This window comes from Phascolarctos cinereus, unplaced genomic scaffold (genome assembly GCF_003287225.1).
Source record: "Phascolarctos cinereus isolate Bilbo 61053 unplaced genomic scaffold, phaCin_HiC Scaffold_9;HRSCAF=440, whole genome shotgun sequence".
In the NCBI taxonomy this organism is placed as follows: domain Eukaryota; kingdom Metazoa; phylum Chordata; class Mammalia; order Diprotodontia; family Phascolarctidae; genus Phascolarctos; species Phascolarctos cinereus.
This window is the reverse complement of record NW_027556402.1, coordinates 148,486,852-148,508,204: the sequence shown is the minus strand read 5'-3', so window position 1 is coordinate 148,508,204 and position 21,353 is coordinate 148,486,852. Positions and strand designations below refer to the sequence as shown.

Here is a 21,353-nt window from a genome sequence, read left to right as displayed (position 1 = left end):
CTTCATGGTGACTAGAACAAACTGTTCTCATCTGCCCATTCTACCAGGGGAAATCTTCACATTCTTAGGGTAGACTCATCCTAACTCACCAACAGATGTGAGGCCTGTTGGTTAACCTCAACCTGGTTGAGCCCATCTGCCAAGAGAGTTTGCCAGGGTACGGCCACTGCGCATGTCATACCTTCTTGGAACCACAGGTGAGGATTGGGTAATAACACCAAAGGTGGATGAGCAGCCCTGAAAAGGGCTTGGCCAGCGCTCACACAGAGGTGTTAGTCCTACCTGAATACTCCATATACTTCCATATGCTATATACACACCAAGTGAAACTTAAGCTCCAACAGGTTCTATCGTACTGGAAAAAAATGTTAGCTAAAGAAAAGCAGGAGTAAAGGATGTCATCAAGAAATGGAATGATAGAGATAAGCTGATCACATGGCAAAAGCAAAAGAGGACAGGTGGACAGTTAAAAGTGTTCCACTGTACCCTCACCATGTCAGAAGAAAGTGATTAGGCCTAAGGTGGGCCTCTTTTGACAACTTTTGGGAAGACTTTGGCCAAAGTTACATAGAACAGGTAGGTGGTAATGGGTTTCCAATCTGTATGATGGGAAGTAACTCCTTCATAGGTGAAGTCACAGATCCATTTGAGTATTAAAAGCTTAAGAATCATACCAGCTATACTTATTGGAGAACCAATATGACAAAGTCCTGCTACTAATTTTAATAATAAACCTCTTTTGTACAAGATAGCAGGTAGAAACTTAGAAATAAGAAATTTCATGTTATAAAAGATTTTGTACAAGGTTCCAATGCACTTACTTTTCAAATTGTCATTGTTATTATTTTATTGATGAGTGTAATATATTAAACTGAAAGCCAATAGTATGAAGTATAAATATCAGACCATTAAGCCTCTCACACAATATCTTCATACTCTGCTATATTCTATTATTCCCCCCCTCTAGATTCTTACCATTATTATCTCTACAAAGATGACTGAATATTTACAAGGACAAATAACTGAAAACAACCAACAGAATCAGAACAGTAAATCTCTACTAGGGACTACAGGAAACAAGATCAGTGGCCATGCTGCAATCCTGGAGGCTCTATCCCGGCTCTCACCCATATCTGCAAGGCTCTTCCTCTTTACCTACTCTTGGAATCATCGGTTTCCTTCAAAACTCAGTCCAATCACCATTTTACATATGAAGTCTTTTCTAGCTGCCCCTGACACAAGGTTACCTAGTATTTGTTTGGTACAGGCTTCACATATTTCATATATTATGGTACAGGCATATCACTTCCCCCATTAGAATGTAAACTCCTTGAGGAACAGACTGTTTCCCATTTGTCTTTATATCTCTACCACCCACCAATGACTGGCACAATACAAGAACTTAATAAATGCTTGATGATTATTCCCAGGCTCCCTAAATCTGGTTTTTGTTTTCAAGGTCAAATTGTCCTTCATCTGACATACTGACTTCCAGAAGAACTCAAGTCACAGTTGTGATGTGGAAAGAAGAGGTCAGAGATTATTGTTCTACTGTTTCCTACAGATGGCATCTATTGTCCCAAATCTAGTAAGGGGAAGGCAGAGAATGTGTGAGATGAGGTACAAATAACTTGATAACACATCATTATCCAACAAAGCTGTATTTTAAATAAGCATTTTTTCCACTAACAGTGAAAACCAGAAGTGATAAATTGATTTTCAGTGCTTAGCACAGTGCCTGGCACACAGAAAGCACTTGATAAATACTGAGTGATTATTTCTTTAGCTAGCTGAAGAGAATAATAAATGAATGAAACATATCTATACAAATTTATTTTAAATTACACACTATAGTCTCCTTTCCTTTCCTTTTTTTTTTAGTCATTCATAGCATCACAAATTTAGAACTCAAAAGAGATCATCTAGTTCAATCCTCTTATTTTCCAGAAAAGGAAACTGAGGCCCATGGGGTTAGTAAGGATACAAAGGTAAAAAGCAAAAAAAAACAAAAACCAGGATTTAAATGAAAGTCTTGTAACTCTAAACCCAATGCTCTTTCCACAGTACCACAATGCCTCCATGACGTTGTTCAGGCCTGTCATGTCAATAGGTCCAATAAACTCCAAAATGAGGAAACTCCTCCTAACAATGCAAAATGGCAACTGTTCTGCACTTTAAATAATTAGAGACAGATCAGCAGACTGATGGGCAGACAGATAGATAGCACTTATATAGTGTTTTAAAGTTTGCAAAGCAATTTAAATGTTATCTCACTGGAACCTCTTAACAACACTAGGAGGCAGGTGCTATTATTATTCCTTTTTTTTACCAAGGATGAAGCTGAAAGTAATTAAATGATTTGCAAAGGCAGGATTCAAACTCAGGATTCTTATTCTTAAGTCCAGCATTCTAGTCTACACTGAGCTGCCTAGAGAGTTTACTGATACACTAAGAGCTTAAGTAACTTGTCCATTATCACACAAACCAGAATAAATCAGAAGCAAAATGTGAAAACTCAGGTTATCTGAACTCCAAAATCAGCCCTCTGTTCTGTTCACTTTGCCGCCAAGACATTACTTTTCACATTCTTATAGGCTGCTATTCTTGACTTCCATTTTTTTAAAAAAATCTACATTTACCACCCTCTGGCATGGTGTGCACAAAAGGCAAAATGGCAATAACTTAAGCAGAAGAAATATGGGATTCCAGTATTCAATAATAACTTACTACAAACGTGGCAGCTTGTCTACACGAAGCTATTTACGTTTTACTTTAAAAACAGAAGAGTACCATCAAAGTTAGAGAAATTCTTTAAAATTTATTTTTGAAATCAAAGCAAGGAAAATTTTCCATGAAATAGTTCCATCCAGCTCTGAAATAGGATTCTAGTATTCATATCAAATAGTAACATGCAGAAATAAATGGAGAAAGGGCAGCTAGATAGCGCAGTGAATAGATAGAGCTCTGGCCTTGCAGTCAGGAGGACCTGAGTTCAAATCCAGCCTCAGATACTTGCGTGACCCTGGGCAAGTCACTTAACCCCAACTGCCTCACCCAAAAAAAAGAGAGAGCAAAAATAAATAAATAAATGGAGAGAACACTAAAATATCTTGTGTCATGCAAAAAGTCTTTTCATTTAAATATCTATTCCAAGCCTTATTTTTGTATAGTTCCAAGCAATGGGTTTCATAAGCCCCAACCAATTACTTATCTTATACAATTAAACACACTACTGTAAACAATTCCTTCCAATTTCGGTCAAAAAATTTTAAATCTATTTTAAGAGATAATTTCATTTTTTAAAAAAGTTTCTTTAAATGCGAAAGGAAACAGAAAATTTCAAATACTAGAGTATCAGCACAAAGCTTTATACACAAAATGAATACATTTACATAAAGGAAAGCCTTGGTAAAGTTCCATTACTTTATTCAAAATACTCAATAAGAAGTATGTTTGAATCAATTAAATAACAATTTATTCATTTGTTCTTTAAGTTTTTGAAATCATGAAATTTTTAAAAATCCTTCAAAATTAGTTACTTTGTGCCTCACACATAAGTGTTTTTCTGTTTAAAATAATGGCAAAACTTTCCTCATGACAGTATAGTTTACACTGTGTGTATACTATACAAACTGCTGAATTATATAATATAGGTTACATGTGTTCTTCCACTTTAAAATATATATCTGTGTGTATGTATATTCCCAAAAGTCTAAGTAAAACTTAAAACTGCACTTAGACTTTTGGGACAAACATCCTGTATTTTAATTTACTCTACTTATTTCATTAGCAATGATGAGCTATTCCTAAAGGAGATTCTTAATAAAAGACACACAAATACATTTCCTGTTCTAAACAAATTTAGGAAAAGTACAAACCTGACAAATTTTTAAAATTCGTATTTTAAATGTTTCCACATATAAGAAAAATGTCATAAAAATATTCTATTCATAAGGCTTAAAATTTTCTTTTATTAGCACCATTACCTGGCTGGATGATATCTAGCTTCTAATGCATTCCATTGGTAATGCAACAGAGTTCTTACAGGATGAACAAGAACATTTCATTCCATTACCAGGATATAAAAATAGAAATAAGTAGATAATTTAAAGAGGATTCCGTTGCTACTGCTAATGTAAAAGCACCATCTCAATGCTCGATTATAAATATGCAACTACTAAGAGATGACTTTAAAAACATATTAAGACCACTCTTATTATATTCTTTATAAATTATTTCTAAACATGACTAATTCTTTATCTATATTTAACATTATAAAATAATGTAATATAAGATTATTATACTTCCCTTATTGTCTCTACATTCTATGAAATTCTTAATATACTTAATTACCTAAAATATTGTGTAATTTATCTTATCCTACAATAAATGAGTGAACAATAATGACCCATATGATGTTATATGTAAGGAACATAAGAATTATTCTGGGAAAAAATTACTTTTAGTTAGAAATAGACTGATCTTGTTCAAAGTTACACCAGATTTGGTTAAATGTGTATATTGGCTTTATGCTTGATAATTTTTCTGAACAAAAAGTTGAGGCTGATCAAGATATTTGTATTTTTCAATAAAATTATCTCTACTATTGAAAAAGGAATGCAGGAGGTGCTAGGGAGGGGATAGAGAGCGAACTCTCACATATGAAGGCTAATAAGGCAGAAAGTTATCATTACAGAAAATATTTCCTGCTTTTTCACTAAAAGTATATATAATTATGGAGCTAATTATTATTATTATTTTATAATAAGCTTATCCAGTACAATGTTTTTAATTTAAAGTTGAAGAAAGCCAGAAAGTTTCTGACTTCCCCAATATCATGAAGTTCATTATATAATCAAAAGGTTTTTTTAAATTGATGTCCTTTATATTATAAAACCACATTGTATTACGTGTATTATACACTTATAAGGGATATGTGGAAAATTAAAATGATCTTTGCTCTCTAGGAGTTTCCAACTGAGTTGAAGAAATAAGATACATATACATTAAATACTATGAATTGATAAAAGATTTAAACAAGTCTGAGGCAACATTGGAAAACATGCCATAAAGCATTAAATTATTGACTTATAAATTAGCTATACAGACACTAATTGCTATAAGATCCAACGAAAGGAAAGAACACATTAAGACAGTCTAGTCAGAAAAAGTTTTACAGCAGAGATAAGGTTTGAAATGGATGCTGAGCAGGTAAGATGAATTTGATTTTTTTTAACAGACCTAATGATTTCATGATGTAGTAAAACATGCAGTGAGGACATACTCTCTACTAATGCAGCCATCTCAAGTCTGAAAAAGGTGGCTGGGGCACTGAAAGGTCGGAATGCCTTGCCCAGGCTGGACCACAAAGCCAATATACAGCCAAGGCAGGATTTGAGCTAGTTCAGAGCTCAGCACTAGACTGAGTTCATGCTGCTTGACTCTGAACAAAAATAGGTTGAGGAATCTGAAACATTAGGTTAAGTTTTAAGGCAAAAGTAAGTCACTGAACATTTCTGAGCAATGTTTTAGGGAAATTAATCTGTTACCAGAGCAAAGGCTGATTATAGAAAGGACATTCTATATGTATAGTGCAAGTACCTTTTTGATAAAAAGAAAAACAAAGTACAAATGACAGAGTCACCTGTCTTAATTGTGATCATCCTAAACTCGCTTTATCATATTCTTAAACACAATAGTAGACAAAGCATGGTAAATATAGCAACTGACTACGGACTCAGGAAGACCTGGGTTCAAGTTCAGCTTCTAACAAAAAGTGAGTGTGTGACCATGATCAAGTCATTTAACCTTTTAATTCCTGGAAGCAACTTTCTAAAACTCGGACTTCGATACACCAATGAAATTAAAGATCTGAGCAAAAAAACAAAACAAAACTACAGGGCTTTCATAATCTAATGGAGAAGTCAACATACAAACAGGTATTTATAAAAAAGGTATATATAGCATACACTGGAAATAATCAATAAGGAAGGTCCTAGAATTAAGGCAGATTGAGTAAGACTTCCTATAGAAGGTAGAATTTTAGCTGAAACTTGAAGGAAGCCAGGGAGGCAAGGAGGCAGAGATGAGAAAGGAGAACATTCCAGCCATAGAGACAGGCATAAAAAATGCCTGGAATTAGGAAATGGAGAGTCTCGTTCAAGATCCAGCAAGAAGACTGATGCCACTTGATCTCAGGGCGGAGGTGTGTGTGTGGGGGGGTAAGATAAATAGCCAAAGAATCAGCAAATCTCTTAAGGCAGAAGGGAGCTCAGAGGCCACGCAGTCTAATTTACACCTGAACAAGAACCTCTTCCATGGAGCAGCTATGTGTCCTAGTGAATAGAGCTCTGGCCTTGCAGTCAGAAGGACCTGAGTTCAAATCCATCTCAGACACTTAACACTTACTGGCTATGTGACCCTGGGCAAGTCACTTAACCCCAATTGCCTAGCCAAAAGAAAAAAAAAAGAACCTCTGCCATAATATCTTCAACAAATGGTCATTCAGCATTTTACAAGAAAAATTTCAGTACAGGGGAACTCTATCTACTAAATCAGCCTATTCTCCTATTAAGTAGCTCAGTCAACAAACATATGCTTCAGGGACAGCTAGGTGGCACAGTGGATAGAGCACCAGCCCTGGATTCAGGAGGACCTGAGTTCAAATCTGGCCTCAGACACATAACATTCACCAGCTGTGTGACTCTGGGCAAGTCACTCAACCCCAGCTGCCTCACCAGAAACAAACAAAAACATATACTTCTTTATATGCTTAAATTTGTTTTTGCATCTGAGACAAAGCTAAACAAGTCTTTTCCATAAGACAGAGCTTCAAATATTTTAAGACAATTATAAGCCCAACCCCCTATGCTTTCAGTAAATTTTCTCTTGTCCAGATTAAAAACAGCTTCAGGTCTTTCCACCAATCTATATATGGGTTATAAGGTGTGTTCAGGGAAAACAAGCATGAGGGCTGCATTTCACCTTTGGTGTCCACCTGATGATCCACATAACTCTCACCTGTGGCTACAAGATGCACAGTGGCCACACCCCAGTAAATCGTTGCAGCAGATGGGCTAACCCAGGTTGAGAGTAACAAAGGGGTCTCAAACTTGTTGGTGAATTAGGGGGGTGTCACCCAAAACACATGAAGACTTTCCCTGGTGGAATGGGCAGATGGGAACAATTTGTTCCAACGGCCATGAAGGCAGCTGAACCAGATGCTGTGGAGTGCTTAGAGCTGGGTTAGACATCAAAGACTCCAGGGTCATCCACTGCCTCTGGAGCTATCACCAGTCATCCTGACTCTGTCCTGCCACTGCACTGTGGTAACTGTGGAGGAGAGAGTGAATCCAACAACTCTGTCTGATACTGTGTAACTCTGCCTTGTTTAAACCCGATTTATATACACATCAAAAGACATCACCCATACCATTTTACCATTTTTACTTATCTCAAAGTCCTGTGGAGACAGACAAGTGACAAAGCAGCAGGTGCAGATATACTGGGAGCTGTAGACACAATCTGCACACTGGAGGGCCAGGGTCATCTTCTTATTGGAGGCAGTAATGGGATCAGCAGCCCCCTGGGTGTCTGAGCAGCCTTTTAAGGATCGCACTGCTCACCTCCTGGTGTGAGGAAGGGGCTAGAAAAGGTGCCCTAAAAATCGTCTGCTTACCCAACCTGGCCTGCTTACCGCATCAGGTGGGGATCCCACCCTGCGGTCAAAACGCACAAAAATGTACAAGAACTTCTGCAAAGATGATTCCACTCACCATTGATACATGGAATGTGCACACACTTACAGACAACACAAAATCCAGGAGACCTGAAAGATGAACAACTCTTGCTGAGAGAGAACTTAGCAAGTATCGCCTCCAAACAGTAGCTCTGAGTGAAACAACGCTGGCAAATGAAGGCCAGCCTACTGAAGCTGGCACGGGATACAAGTTTTTCTGGAGTGGCTAAAGTGAAGGGGAGCACCGTGAAGATGGTGTAGGTTTTGCAATCAAAACTAATCTAGTCAACAAGCTTGTATGTCTACCAAAAGAAGTGAATGACAGACTCATGACAATGTGATTGCCACTTGCAGGAAAACACCATGCCACCATCATCAGTGTCTTCGCTCCCACCATAATGAACCCTGATGAGGTCAAAGAAAAATTTTATGAAAACCCGGAGACCTTTATCATCAATGTGCCAAAAGAGAACAAGCTTACAATTCTGGGATACTTTAATGCTACAGTAGGCTCAGACTACCAAACACAGCAAGAAATCCTTGGGAGGAATGGAGTTGGAAACAGTAACAACAATGGTCACTTACTACTGAAGACTTACGCATGCCATGATCTTTTCATCACCAACACTGTCTTATATTTTCCTAAACACAATAAAACTTTGTGCACGCACCCTCACAGCAAACACTGGCATTTAATAGACTACATGATTGTAAGGAGAAGAGACAAAAAGGATATGAGAGTGATGAAGGCAACGTGTGGCAAAGAGTGCTAGACTGATCACAGACTTATCCTCTCTAAGCTAAATGTTTGCATTCAACAAAAGTGGCAGGCCTAGGACAAAATGACTACCAGAAGAATTAATATCAACAGATTAGGGAGCTTCTCTAGCCAGGACAGTTTGGTGCTAACTTGGAGGGAAAGTTGACCCAACACACAATTAGCAACAGTGGAGCAGAAAAGGAACGCAGCCTTCAGAGACCTGGTGTATAGCACTGCATTTGCTCACTTGGGTCAGAACACTCAAAAACTTCAAGACTGGTTTGAAGTAAATGACGGGGAAATTCAGAAGCTGCTAAATGAAAAACACGAACTCCACAGGATTCACCAGCAGGAGAGTTCATTCATCTCTAAGAAGGCAACATTTAATTCCATCCAAGTACGAGCGAAGCTTAGATACATACAGGATTCTTGGCTCAGTAAGAAAGCAGATGAAATTCAGTTTTATGCTAATGGTAACAATCCAAAGCACTTTTATGATGCCCTGAAAGCTGTTTATGTGTGAAAGACCTATGGTGTATCTCAACTACTCAGTGCTGATGGAGTCCACATTGATTAGTGATAAGGACATGATCCTGCAGCTGAATATGTCCATAGAGTTCTCAACAGACTGTAATCAATCAATGCTGAAACCACCGACCATTTACGTCAGGTTGAAGTCGATCCCTTCCTAGCCTCAATAACTGTCTTGAAATTGTATACATTAAAATGATCCAAAATTTCTGTGATAATAGTGGCAAGGGGCATTCATCTACTTTTTAGAAATTAACTCAGTCTTCCACTAACAGTATATGACTTATAAAATATGATCATAATAATTGGAGGCTATCTAAAATAATCAAGTGCTATCTGCATTTTACACATCAAATTTTGGGCTACATATGTGACATGGAAAAGCTTTTGCAAAAACAAAATTAATGTATCCAGGCCACGAAGGTAAGTAGTAGAATGGGAAAAAACATCTTGTATCAAATTTCTCAGATAGATAAGGGTTTGTTATTCAAGACATATAGACAACTAAGAGTCATATGTTAAGACCAGAAGCCATTCCTCAATAGGTAAGCATCAAAGGACACAAACTTCTCAAAAACAAAATTGCAAACTATTAACAACCATATGAAGGAATGTTCCAAATCACTAATATTTAGACAAATTCAAATCAAAGTAATTCTGAGGTTTCAGCTCATGACCAGCAACTGGCAAAGATAACAAAAGATGGAAAAAGCTAATTGTAGAGAAGCAGCAGGAAGAAAGGCACACTGAATTAGGCTAAGCTATGAATTAGTATAACCCTTTTGAAAAACAATTTGGAATTATAAAAATAAAGGGACTGAAATGTCCATACCCCATCACCCTCATATACCAAAATTTTTATAACAAAATTTTTGTGAAAGCAAAGAATTAGAAACAAAGTAAATGTCTACTGATTAGGGTTTTTTTTTAATGTGGTAGAAGAATATAATGTATTATCACTCATGTAAATATTTTGGTTTATGAGGACTTTCTTCTTATCAATGACTTCCTTTGGAGTATAAGCCTAGTAGTAGAATTTAGGAGCAGCTAGGTTATGCACTGGATAGAGCATTGGGCCTGGAGTCAGGAAAACCTGAGTTATATTTAGCCTCACACAGTCACTAGCTATGTTACCTTGGGCAAGTCACTTAACCTCTGTGTTCCTTAGTTTTCTTATCTGTAAAATGACATCTGGTTCTCAGGGTTGTTGTGAAGACCAGATGAAATACTGTGTATTGCTTAGCACAGTGCCTGGCACATAGCAGGCTCTATGTAAATGTTAGTTATTGTTGTTTGTTGTTATCAATGTTATTCTCTCTGGGTGATGGGGTATGGACATACATATATATACCTATAAAAAATGACCAGGTCTGAAAAATAAGAAGTTAAGAGGAGGTGACTGCAGCCTTTTCTTTCCCTCACAATGTCACTAACTCACTGAGCAATCCCCAGCTCAGGTCCTAGCTAAAACAATGGTTTTAGCATGTTTATTCAACGCCACAACTTGGGGCAGCTAGGTGGCACAGTGGATATAGCACCAGCTCCGGAGTCCGAAGGACCTGCGTTCAAATCTAGCCTCAGACACATAACACTTACTAGCTGTGTGACCCTGGGCAAGTCACTTAACCCCATTGCCTACCCCCCCTAAAAAAAATGCCACAATTAGACTGCTGCTGCTGATAACGATCCCTGGTTCGACCAGCTAATGAAAAGATACACAAAATTGTGTTCTGAATGGGTCTTCTTTCATACCACAGTTCTACAGAAGAAAAATGTCCCAAGAAACAATCATGAAAATACACTATAACCACAACTGGGAGACAGTCGTCCTCACTAAATCTTCAGTGAGCTGTCTCTCTCTCCAGGGCGAATGCTATGAAGCACAGCTTCCACACCAAGATACCCCCAAAAAGTACAATGCCACAAAAGGTCACCATATGTTCATAGCCCTGGTGATTATTTCATTTTGCTTTTTAAGCAAAAGTAAAACAAAAGTCAAAGGTATATCATTTAGAAACTAAGGAAATTCAAAAACTAAAAAATACATTCTATCAATAAGAAGATCACATAAAAAATTTAAAATCAGATACAACTGTTCTTACAGATTCAAGCACAGAGGTCAAATAAGCAAGGGAATATAATAAGTTTAGGCTAAATAGATCTTAAACATTATAAATGACAATACAAATGGACTTGGAACAGTGAAGGAAGTTGTACATACTGAAATAAAAATATATTATCTCTAACAAACATCTTCAAAAAAAACCTAATAACAATGGGTTTCATGTTTAAATAAAAATGTAAGGCATATTTCATTGCTTGAGAGACATAGAAAAGCAAGAATCTTCTGACAGTAAACCTGGTATTTTGGTGATAATAATGACAATAACAGCAGCAGCTAGCATTTATATAGAGCTTCAAGGTTTGCAAAGAGCTTTACAAAGATCAGCACCTTGAATTCCACTTCCCTATTCAAATTAATTCACAATATAAATCCTAATCACTTAAGTTCTAGTGTAGCATACAATACCTTAAGGCAGTTTGTAAAACTAAAATGACCAATAAGGACAGTAACCTCCAAATTAAAAGAAAGTATCTTTTCTTGGCTACTGCAAAAAATAGTAACTTTTTTCCTTAAAATGTTACTGTAAAAAAGCTTCCCTATTTTATGTAATAATATATCACTACAATATAACTGAGATGTCTGCCCTAAACAAATCCCCAAATATTTCATTTTACACCTATTCAGAACGAGAAATCAATATATTTCTGTAAAAACAGAATTTCAAATTATTCAGGTGGTTTTTCTTTTATCAATTTCTGTTAGTTACTTTTTTGTTTCTGTGAATTATATGTATTACATTAAAAATTGAGATTATATTCTTTGATCTTCATAAAATTCTCTAGTAACTACTAATTAAATAGTAATTTTGGTGACTTCCAATTTCAATGATCCAAGAATCAGATTCAAATTTCTCCTAAGTCAAAACTAAATTCTTATATGTTCATTAGACAAACTGTACATGCACTGTTTTCTTTAAAAATGTAATTATATCCAGCATAAAAAATCTGGATCTGCCATAGTTCAGGTCAGCATCATCAAAAAACCAAAATACCAAGAAAAAAAACAAATAATATATTTTTACTTTACCTAGTTGATGATGTCTATACTTGTCATAATTAGGATGAAGAAAATTGATGGCATCTTCTTCATTTATAGACTTTCCTAAAGAAAGCAGGCTAAGACGTCTCATCTTCAGTAACAGAGGGGAGTTTTCCTGAAAATTATCACCAGTATCCAGAACCACATCTCCAGGAAGGGCAGTAGGCACACCCTTTTTAAAAAAATCCATCTTAGGATTCTTCTACATAATTAATATCAACTATTAATAGCTTTAAGCATTGAAAAACAGGCACTGACACAAAATTCCTTACTGACAAATTAAAGTGGACTGTTTGCATTAGCGGAGCAAAGAAAGTCATGTGAAGTTGGGCAGCAATAGTTCCAAGAGATCAAGAAGCCAGCTGTCTTGAAGCTGATTTTTCAAGACATTTGCTGCACAAAACTGATAACAAAATCAAACAGGAAAAGGACCCAAAGTTAAACATATATGTACAATGGATATTAACAAGAATGCAAAGACTATGATATTTTTAGCATAATTATAATTTAAACTTAGCCACTGATAAACTAGATTTTTGTGAAATGCTTAAGAAAGAAAAGTTTACTTTGATCTAGGTTGAATACTCAATCATTTACTATACAGCTAGAAAGACTAACAGTAACTTAGTCAAAAGATAATGCTTATCATTTAGAAAGTTTGCCAACAGACCTCAGAAGCACTCCTACATGACACATACAAGAATAATCAAAAGCTGCACAATATTCAGCATACTACATTACACTTAACAAACAAAACCACTTAATATGTTAACTGCTGATTATTAATGGTAATAGTGAAAGCCTCAGCATGGATAACTTAAAATGAGAATAAATAAACAAGGATATGAAAATTAGGAACAAAGTTATAGCATTAAGGAACTTAGAATGTTCAAATTACAAACTTTGCGACCATAGAAAATAGCTATTTTTAAAGCAACTCAGCACTATATCAAATACTACACAATACAAACAAAAAGTAACTTATTTTATTCCTCTAAAATAATCTAGTAAAATATTGCAGCTGTTCAGAGTATATAAAACAGTATGACTGAAATTAAAAGCCAAAATTGATTAATTTCTTCTCCATTCCTCTTTGCCTGCCCTCCAGTGGAAGTGCTAATGAACAAAAAAGAAACAAAAGCTATAAGAGCCCAAACTGGATTTTGCTATATAATCAAGAAGGTAAGTGTTCTTAACATACTGAAATTTTTTGAACTGATTTTCAATATCTGATTTTTACTAAAGAAATATGAATAAGCACATGCTACAAGTGGAATGACAAAAATAACTAAAAAATGCTGAATAATTATAAAATATATTAAAGAGTTATTAAAGCATAAAATAATTGTAGGTCAATGGAAATGGAAAGTTAATGAAAGTTAAAATAACTAGGATTCCCCACCACCACAACTATTAATGAAAAAAAATTTTTATTATCAGTTTTCTAACTTCCAACTCTATTAAATCTAATCATTAAACAAATACTTTTTGAGCTCCTATTACATGAAAAGTACAGATAAAGGTGGGTTTGGCAAGCACGTAGAAAAAAAAGATTACTGAGTCCCTAAAGCAGATATGGTCTTCCCAATCGAGGCATACTAAGAATGAACCATACAACCTATGGTGATTAAAATTCTATACTGTATTGTTCTCTAATTTCAGATTTTTTTACCCCCAAATACACTGGAAACTACTTGAAGGTAAGGCCTATCTCATATTTTTCCTGGATCACCACAGCACCCAAGTCAAGGTGTGGGACACAGAATAATTTTGTTTTCATTATTAGCAAAGGGAATAAATACCCATGATGTGTAAGGTACTGTGCCTCTCACTATGTTTCCTCTCTTTCCTATGAGTATTTAGACCTGGAAACAAAAGGCTAGTGCTAAGAGAGGTCTACATTCATTTGGTTCAAATTTATTTCACTACAGGTGAGGAGAGGGTGATCAAAATATCAAAGGCTATAGAGAGATGAAGGAAAGTGAGGCTATAGAAAAGTCTAGTTCTGTATTTTTCCAGAATCATTTCTTAATATATTTTTTTACTATATTCATTTTTTTTTCTAAAGCCTTTGTAGTTTTCTACAATAACTTTTCAAAACAAGCCAGAGGGTTTGAATCGACCTGGGCTAATTCCTTAGGTGGGCAGCTAGGTGGCACAGTGGATACAGCACTGGGCCTAAAATCAGGAAGATCTGAGTTCATATCCATCCTCAAACACATACTAACTGTGTTTAACACTATTTCCCTCAGTTTCCTCATCTATAAAATGAGCTGGAAAGGAAACTGCAAAGCACTCCAGTATTTCCGCCAAGAAAAGCCTAAATGGGGTTAAAAAGAGTCAGACATGACTAAACCACAAATTCCTTAGGTGCTTTGGGAAGGTAAAGGTCATGGACATCGCAGTTGAATGCATCTAGTTATCTCAATAATATTTTTGGTTCCTTCTCTACTTTCATTTTTTGCTTTCCCCACATTACCTCTTTCCCAGTCTCATTAGTTCATAGCCACACCCTCCCTAATTTTTTTGAGGGGAGGGAAGCATTAGGAAGGAAATAAAGTAACTGGTGAAAAAAATTAATTTTAGTGAGCATGTTTATATTTGTTCAATATCTTTATTTCTCATGGGGCATTTCCCTTTATTTCTCTTATTATTACATTTGTTTTCTACCAGAGAAACCGGTTAAATAAGCAACCTTACAGTCATAAAAGTTAAAATGTGCTAACCTACCAAACAAAAACTTAAAAAAAAATAGTGTCATATTATCCCTCTAGTATGTTTCCTTCTTTATTTCAGGAATTAAATAGGACACTTCCACTCTCTTGGCTATAGAAATAATTGCTATAGAAGTGACCAACCAACTAGGTACCCAAGCATAGCAAGAAAAATAGATCTGGCTCTCTCTACCACTAACAAAAATCATATTTCCGGTATAGAGTAACAGAAAAAAAATGGATAGTATGTAAACGCCTTTTCCTGGGGACTTCTGGGTCACATGTCTAACAAGATGAAGCTTTATTTTTCTCTAACCCTCACAACCTTTCAAACCCCTCCAACATAGGTATGCACAACAGATGAAGTAATTTCAGCCGTCTCTAGGACACCAAAAACCCAAACAAAGTAAAAACTAAACAAAGTAACAAAATATTCCTTAACCCTTAACTGGCTCACGGAGCTCTACTACCACCACCACCAGGATAGCAGGACTACACAAGCCGACAGGCTTCCAACACAACTTACACCAACCTCCTTCCCTCCAGCCTCTTGTGCCTCTAACACCCAAAAGGCAGAAAACTGCTTAGGCTGTGGTAGCAGCAGTAGCAGCAGCAGCAATAAACTATAGTGCTCTGTGCCGCAACAGAGGTAGCCAGAGAACCATTTCCATCTTGTGCACATGATGATTCCAAAATGCCATAGGTTCAATCAATTCTATTCAAGACAATTCCAAAGGATGCATGATGACAAATGCTATCCACCTCTGATGAACTCTGAATGCAGATTAAAGCATACTATTTTTTACTTTCTTTACATTTCTTGTTTTTTTATTGGGGTTTGGGGGGTTTTTTGTTTTTTTGGTAACGTGGCTAATAGGGGAATGTGTTTTGCATGACTTCACATGAATGACTGGTATCATACTGCTTACCTTCTCAATGGGCAGAGTAAGGGTGGGAGAGAGAGAGAGAGAGAGAGAATTTGGAACTACAAATCTTTTTTGAATGAATGTTAAAAATAAGTAAATAAAAATATTTTATCCTAAAAAAAAGTTGATCATAGCATATCACTGAACTTGATGTCAGGAGTTCTGTGTTTAAGTCCTGCCTATAACATTTATTAACTATGACCACAGGTCATTCATTTAACCCATCTGAGACTCAGTTTCCTCATCTGGAAAACAGGGAAAATTACACTTATACTACAAGGAAGGTACTTTGAAAAGTGTTATATAAATATTAGCCATCATATATATAATATTATAATTATTATTCTTTAATAAAGACATGAAAACCATCTAAATTGTAAGCTCTTCTGAGGACAGGGGCTTTTTTGCCTTTCTTTGTATCTATCCCCAGTGTTAGGCCAATGCCTGGCACAAAATAAGCACTTAATAAATGTTTGCTTAATACTTAGTAGATCTTATGCAAAGACGTAACCAAAAACAAGTAACTAAAATAAAACCTTTTTAAAAGTTTTCATACTCCATAATCATATGTGGTGTTTTTAGAGTTGTTATAACAGGCTTACCGTATCACCCAAGAAAATGATCTCTTGATGATAACTTGGTTCATCTACCTTGACTGCATCAATCTTGGGCTTTTAGTTGAGTGAACAGTAATCCAAGACTCAAATAAATGGCTTTACTTCTAAAATATAAAAACAAGGATACCACTTATAATGTCATGAAAACAATCTATACAATGACAACAATAACTTACCTGTAAACAAAAACAACAACTGAACAGCTAAATAACAGAATGACAAAGCACAGCCCAAGAAGAGATAATCTTCCTTTCTTGGGGGGAGGGGAACAAAGAGAAGGGAAGGGTTAGGACAGTATGGGTATGAAATACAGCATGCTTTCAGATTATAGTCATGTTAGATAATTTTACTGAGTGATTTTTTTTTCTTTTTTATTACAAAGTATGGCTATCTTGGCAAAGGATAAGGAAGAAATATATTTGGAAATGCGAGAGATTTTCAAACAAAGGATATTAATAAAAATATTTAAGAAAAAAAGTTCATAACCTTTAACTTAGAGATTCTGCCTATATCCCAATGAAGTCAAAGAAATATAGAAAGCTCCTAGACAAAAAGATTGCAAATGATTCAGAGCAATGCTTCTGTGGCAGCAAAAGAACTATAAAGTAAACGCCCACTGACGGGAAGAATGGTTAAACAAGTTCATTGTGATACATGAATGTAATGGGATATTACTCTAAGAAATAATCAAAATTAATTCATAAAAGCATGGGAAGACTCAAATGAATGGATGCCAAATGAAGTAGAACTAAGAAAATGAAATACACAATAATTATTATAACGTAAGTGAAAAGACAAACAAAAGAAATTAATGCTAAGTAATTTTAAAGATCTAAACCTAGATAGGAGATGAGGTAATAAAGTACACATTCATTTATTCATTGAAGAGGTGAGAGAGAATGGGTATGTAATGGGTATATTGTCAGATTCAGCTGATGGGTTAGTTTCACCTAATGATTTTTTTTCTTTTATTTTTTTATTCTTTGTTACAACAGAAGGATAGGTAGAAGAGGAAGAGATAAATTTATTAGTGAGGATATATGAAAAGAGAATTAAAAACGAGAAATGAACAAAAATCAACAAACTCCAAAATAACTTTTTTTAAAAAGTCTAGTGACAAAACCAAAAGCAAATAATAGAAAAGAAAAACTACAAGAAAGATTGAAATACCTAGGAGTTGATTTCCTAAGACATATTCAATACTTATATGAATACATTTATAAAACATTCTTTAAAGAAATAAAGAAAAAGGAGGTGGAGCCAAGTTGGCCGGGTAAAGGCAGGGACTTGCCTGAGCTCTCTTCCAAACCCCTCCAAACAGTCATTTGAGAAATGACTCTAAACAAATTTTAGAGCAGCAAAACCCACAAAAAGATGGAGTGGAACAAATTTCCAGCTCAAAACAACCTGGAAGGTCGGCAGGAAAGGTCTGTGGCACCAGAAGGAGAGAGGAGCACAGTCCAGCCCAGACCATGCTAGCACAGACCCGGCTCTGGCAAACTTGGAGAAGGCCTGGGGGCAACTGAATCACTGGCAGCAGTGACAGTTTCCAGACTTCTCAGACCACAGATGCCAAAGAAAACTAAGAAGGTGAGCAGGATAGTACTTTCGAACTTGGGTGACAGTGGAGTGAAGTCTAGCACAGGCCACCAGCACAGCCCCAGCCCCAGCAAACCAGGAGCTGGCCTTAGGTGTGACTGAACCAGCAGCAGCAGCAGCAGCAGCAGCAGCAGCAGCAGAAGTAACTGCTTCCAGAGCTCTCAGCCCACAGACAATCCACAGAAAAGAGGGTCAAACAACCGGTCAGAAGGAGATTACAGGGGTCTTTTTGCTACCACTGAGGCAGTGCTAGAGAGAGGAGCATTAACACATCAGAGCTTGTGGCAGCAGCGGAGGTGGGGTCCCTGCTTACAGTTTCAGGGCAGAAAAGTCTGCTTGTGGCTACTCACAGACCAGAACACAGGCCAGGAGAGTAGTAGACACCCCTCCTTAGACCATACCACTTTGGAAGAACCAAAAACTTACAGGTCCCTAGCAGTATTTCTGAAAACAGACACACAGAACCCATGAAGCTTGGGACAGTGTGCCCTCCATCCTGGAAGCACAGCCCTACTCTAAAAAAGTTTTAAAAGTCAAGTAATAGGCTGGGGAAATGAGCAAACAACAGAAAAAACTCTGACTGTAGAAATTAACTACAGTGACAAAGAAAATCAAAACACACACTCAGAAAAAGACAACAAGGTCAAAGCTCCTACATCAAAAGCCCCAAGAAAAATATGAATTGGTCTCAGGCCACAGAAGAGCTCAAAAAGTATTTTGAAAATCAAGTAAGAAAGGCAGAAGAAAAATTGGGAAGAGAAATGAGAGTGATGCAAGAAAGTCATGAGAAAAGAGTCAACAACTTGGTAAAGGAGACACAAAAAAACACTGAAGAAAATAACACCTTAAAAAATAGACTAGGCCAAATGGTAAAAGAGGTTCAAAAAGCCAATGAGAGAAGAATGCCTTAAAAAGCAGAATTGGCCAAATGGAAAAGGAGGTCCAAAAGTTCACTGAAGAAAATAATTCCTTAAAAATTAAAATGGAGCAAATGGAAGCTAATGACTCTTATGAGAAATCAAGACATTGTAAAACAAAGCCAAAAGAATGAAAACATAGAAGACAATATGAAATATCTCATTGGAAAAACAACCGACCTGGAAAATAGATCCAGATAATTTTAAAAATTATTGGACTATCTTTAAAGCCATGATCAAGAAAAGAGCCTAAATATCATCTTTCAAGAAGTTATCAAGGAAAACTGCTCTGATATTCTAGATCCAGAGGGTAAAATAGAAATTGAAAGAATCCACCGGTCACCTCTTGAAAGAGATCCCTAAAGGAAAACTCTTAGGAATATTGTAGGCAAATTCCAGAGTTCCCAGGTCAAGGAGAAAATATTACAAGCAGCCAGAAAGAAACAATTCAAGTGTTGTGGAACACTAATCAGGATAACACAAGATTTAGAATCTACATTAAGGGACTGAAGAGCTTGGAATAGGATATTCCCAAAGCAAAGGAGATAGGATTACAGCCAAGAAGCACCTACCCAGCAAAACTGAGTATAATCTTTCAGGGGAAAAAATGGATATTCAGTGAAACAGATGACTTTCAAGCAGTCTTGATGAAAAGACCAGAGGTAAATAGAAAATTCAACTTTCAATACAAGACTCAAGAGAAGCATGAAAAAGTAAAGAAGGAAGAGAAATCATAAGGGACTTATTAAGATTGAACTGTTTACATTCCTACATGGAAAGATGATATGTGTAACTCATGAGACCTTTGTCAGTATCAGGATAGTTGGAGGGAAAAAACATATATATATGTATAGACAGATTAATATATAGAGGGCACAGGGTGAGTTAATCAAGTTTCTTTGATAAAAGCCTCATTTCTCAAATATATAGAGAACCTAGTCAAATTTATACAAATAAGAGTCATTCCCCAATTGATAAATGATCAAAAGATATATAAATTTTCAGAGCAAATCAAATAACTTGCCTGGACCTCAGTTTCCTCATCTATAAAATGAGGAGACTGAACTGGATGGCCACTAGCATCCCTTTGCAGTTCTATAACTATGACTCTATGACTCAAAAGTAATTCCTAAAGAAGTTATCGATCAATCCTGAAGGTGTAAAATCTAGACTACAGAATTGAAAACCATAGTAGATTGAGATGGAGCCAACAACTCTTGATTGCAAAAACTCCAAGACAGAAACCCAGCTCAAGCAACAATTAAACCCAGCTCAAGCAACAATTTTCACTGAACCAGGTGAGAAGCCAGTTCATGAACTTCTTGAAGAGTACCAGGAGGAACAATAGGAGATAAGACTGCCTGTTTGCCAATGCCAGGGCAACCGTGCAAGACACCTGAAACCAGTGGGTTTCTACAATATCCCACTGGGGACTATCAGTGTCCTGGCAGGCAATGGTCTTGGACTGGGGGTCATGCAAAGAAAAGACAGAGGCCAGAAGAGTCCAGAACCCACCAGGTTACAAGGAGAAGAAAATCAAAAAACTAAAACTGAAAAAAAAAATTTCACAACATATGAAGAGGAAATAAAGGGCAATTAGCAGAAATTGCCATGTCTAATTATATACAAACAAAACTTATAAAATAAATGAATATTTACAAAAATACAAAATATTCAGATTCACCAAATAGAAAATTTAAACAATCTTATCTCAAAAAGAAGAATAGAGCAAGCTGTAAAACTGATTATTCAATAAGTATCTGTTAAGCACTTAATAAATGCCAAGCACCCTGCTAGGCACTAGGGATATAAATAGCCTGAATTACACAATTCCAACTGACAAGTAGCTTACATTCTAATGAGAGAGACAAGAATGTATGTGTGTATGTATGTATGTAATGTATGTTAAGAATACAGATAATAAATGCTAAGACAATAAATAAAAAGTATTTAAATACAAGATAGTTTGAAGAGAACCAGAAAGGTTATATATTACATGAATACACATTAAATTTAGCCTATATTTATCAGAATTGACATAAGAGTAAGGTTTTTCCAAATTGGCACAGTTAAATGTGTAAGTCAACGTTAACCACAAACAATTTTTAAAATCTACTCAAAATACCTCTGAGAAGACTGAATGAGGCCCTACAGAACTCAGTCTCCTCTTTTACTCTCAGATTTCTTCACCTCATTAAAAGGCTAGGGAAGGATTGGGCTGCCAACCTCTTAGAAGTTTTTCCTGAATGTCCTGTACATAAAAAGTGAGGTGTTAGAGTGTTTCTCAGAACTATGATGACAGGATTTTTAGAAGGGAGATGGGCAAAGTCAGCCTTTATGTCTGAAGGTTTCTTATGTGTTCAACTATGGACTTTGTTTTGTTCATTT

General features: G+C 36.1%; 1 protein-coding gene across 9 annotated transcripts in view; it reads right to left on the bottom strand.

The window, feature by feature from the left end:
• FRYL (FRY like transcription coactivator) overlaps positions 1-21,353 on the bottom strand; it is a 292,081-nt gene that overhangs the window by 214,183 nt on the left and 56,545 nt on the right. For 8 of the 9 annotated variants that reach the window (XM_020990364.2, XM_078148492.1, XM_078148491.1 and 5 more), the window contains exon 3: positions 16,435-16,553. The exons of the other annotated variant lie outside the window; for it this stretch is intronic. The gene's annotated coding sequence lies outside the window, so the exon portion shown is untranslated. The remainder of the gene's footprint in view (positions 1-16,434; positions 16,554-21,353) is intronic. 9 annotated transcript variants of the gene reach the window in all.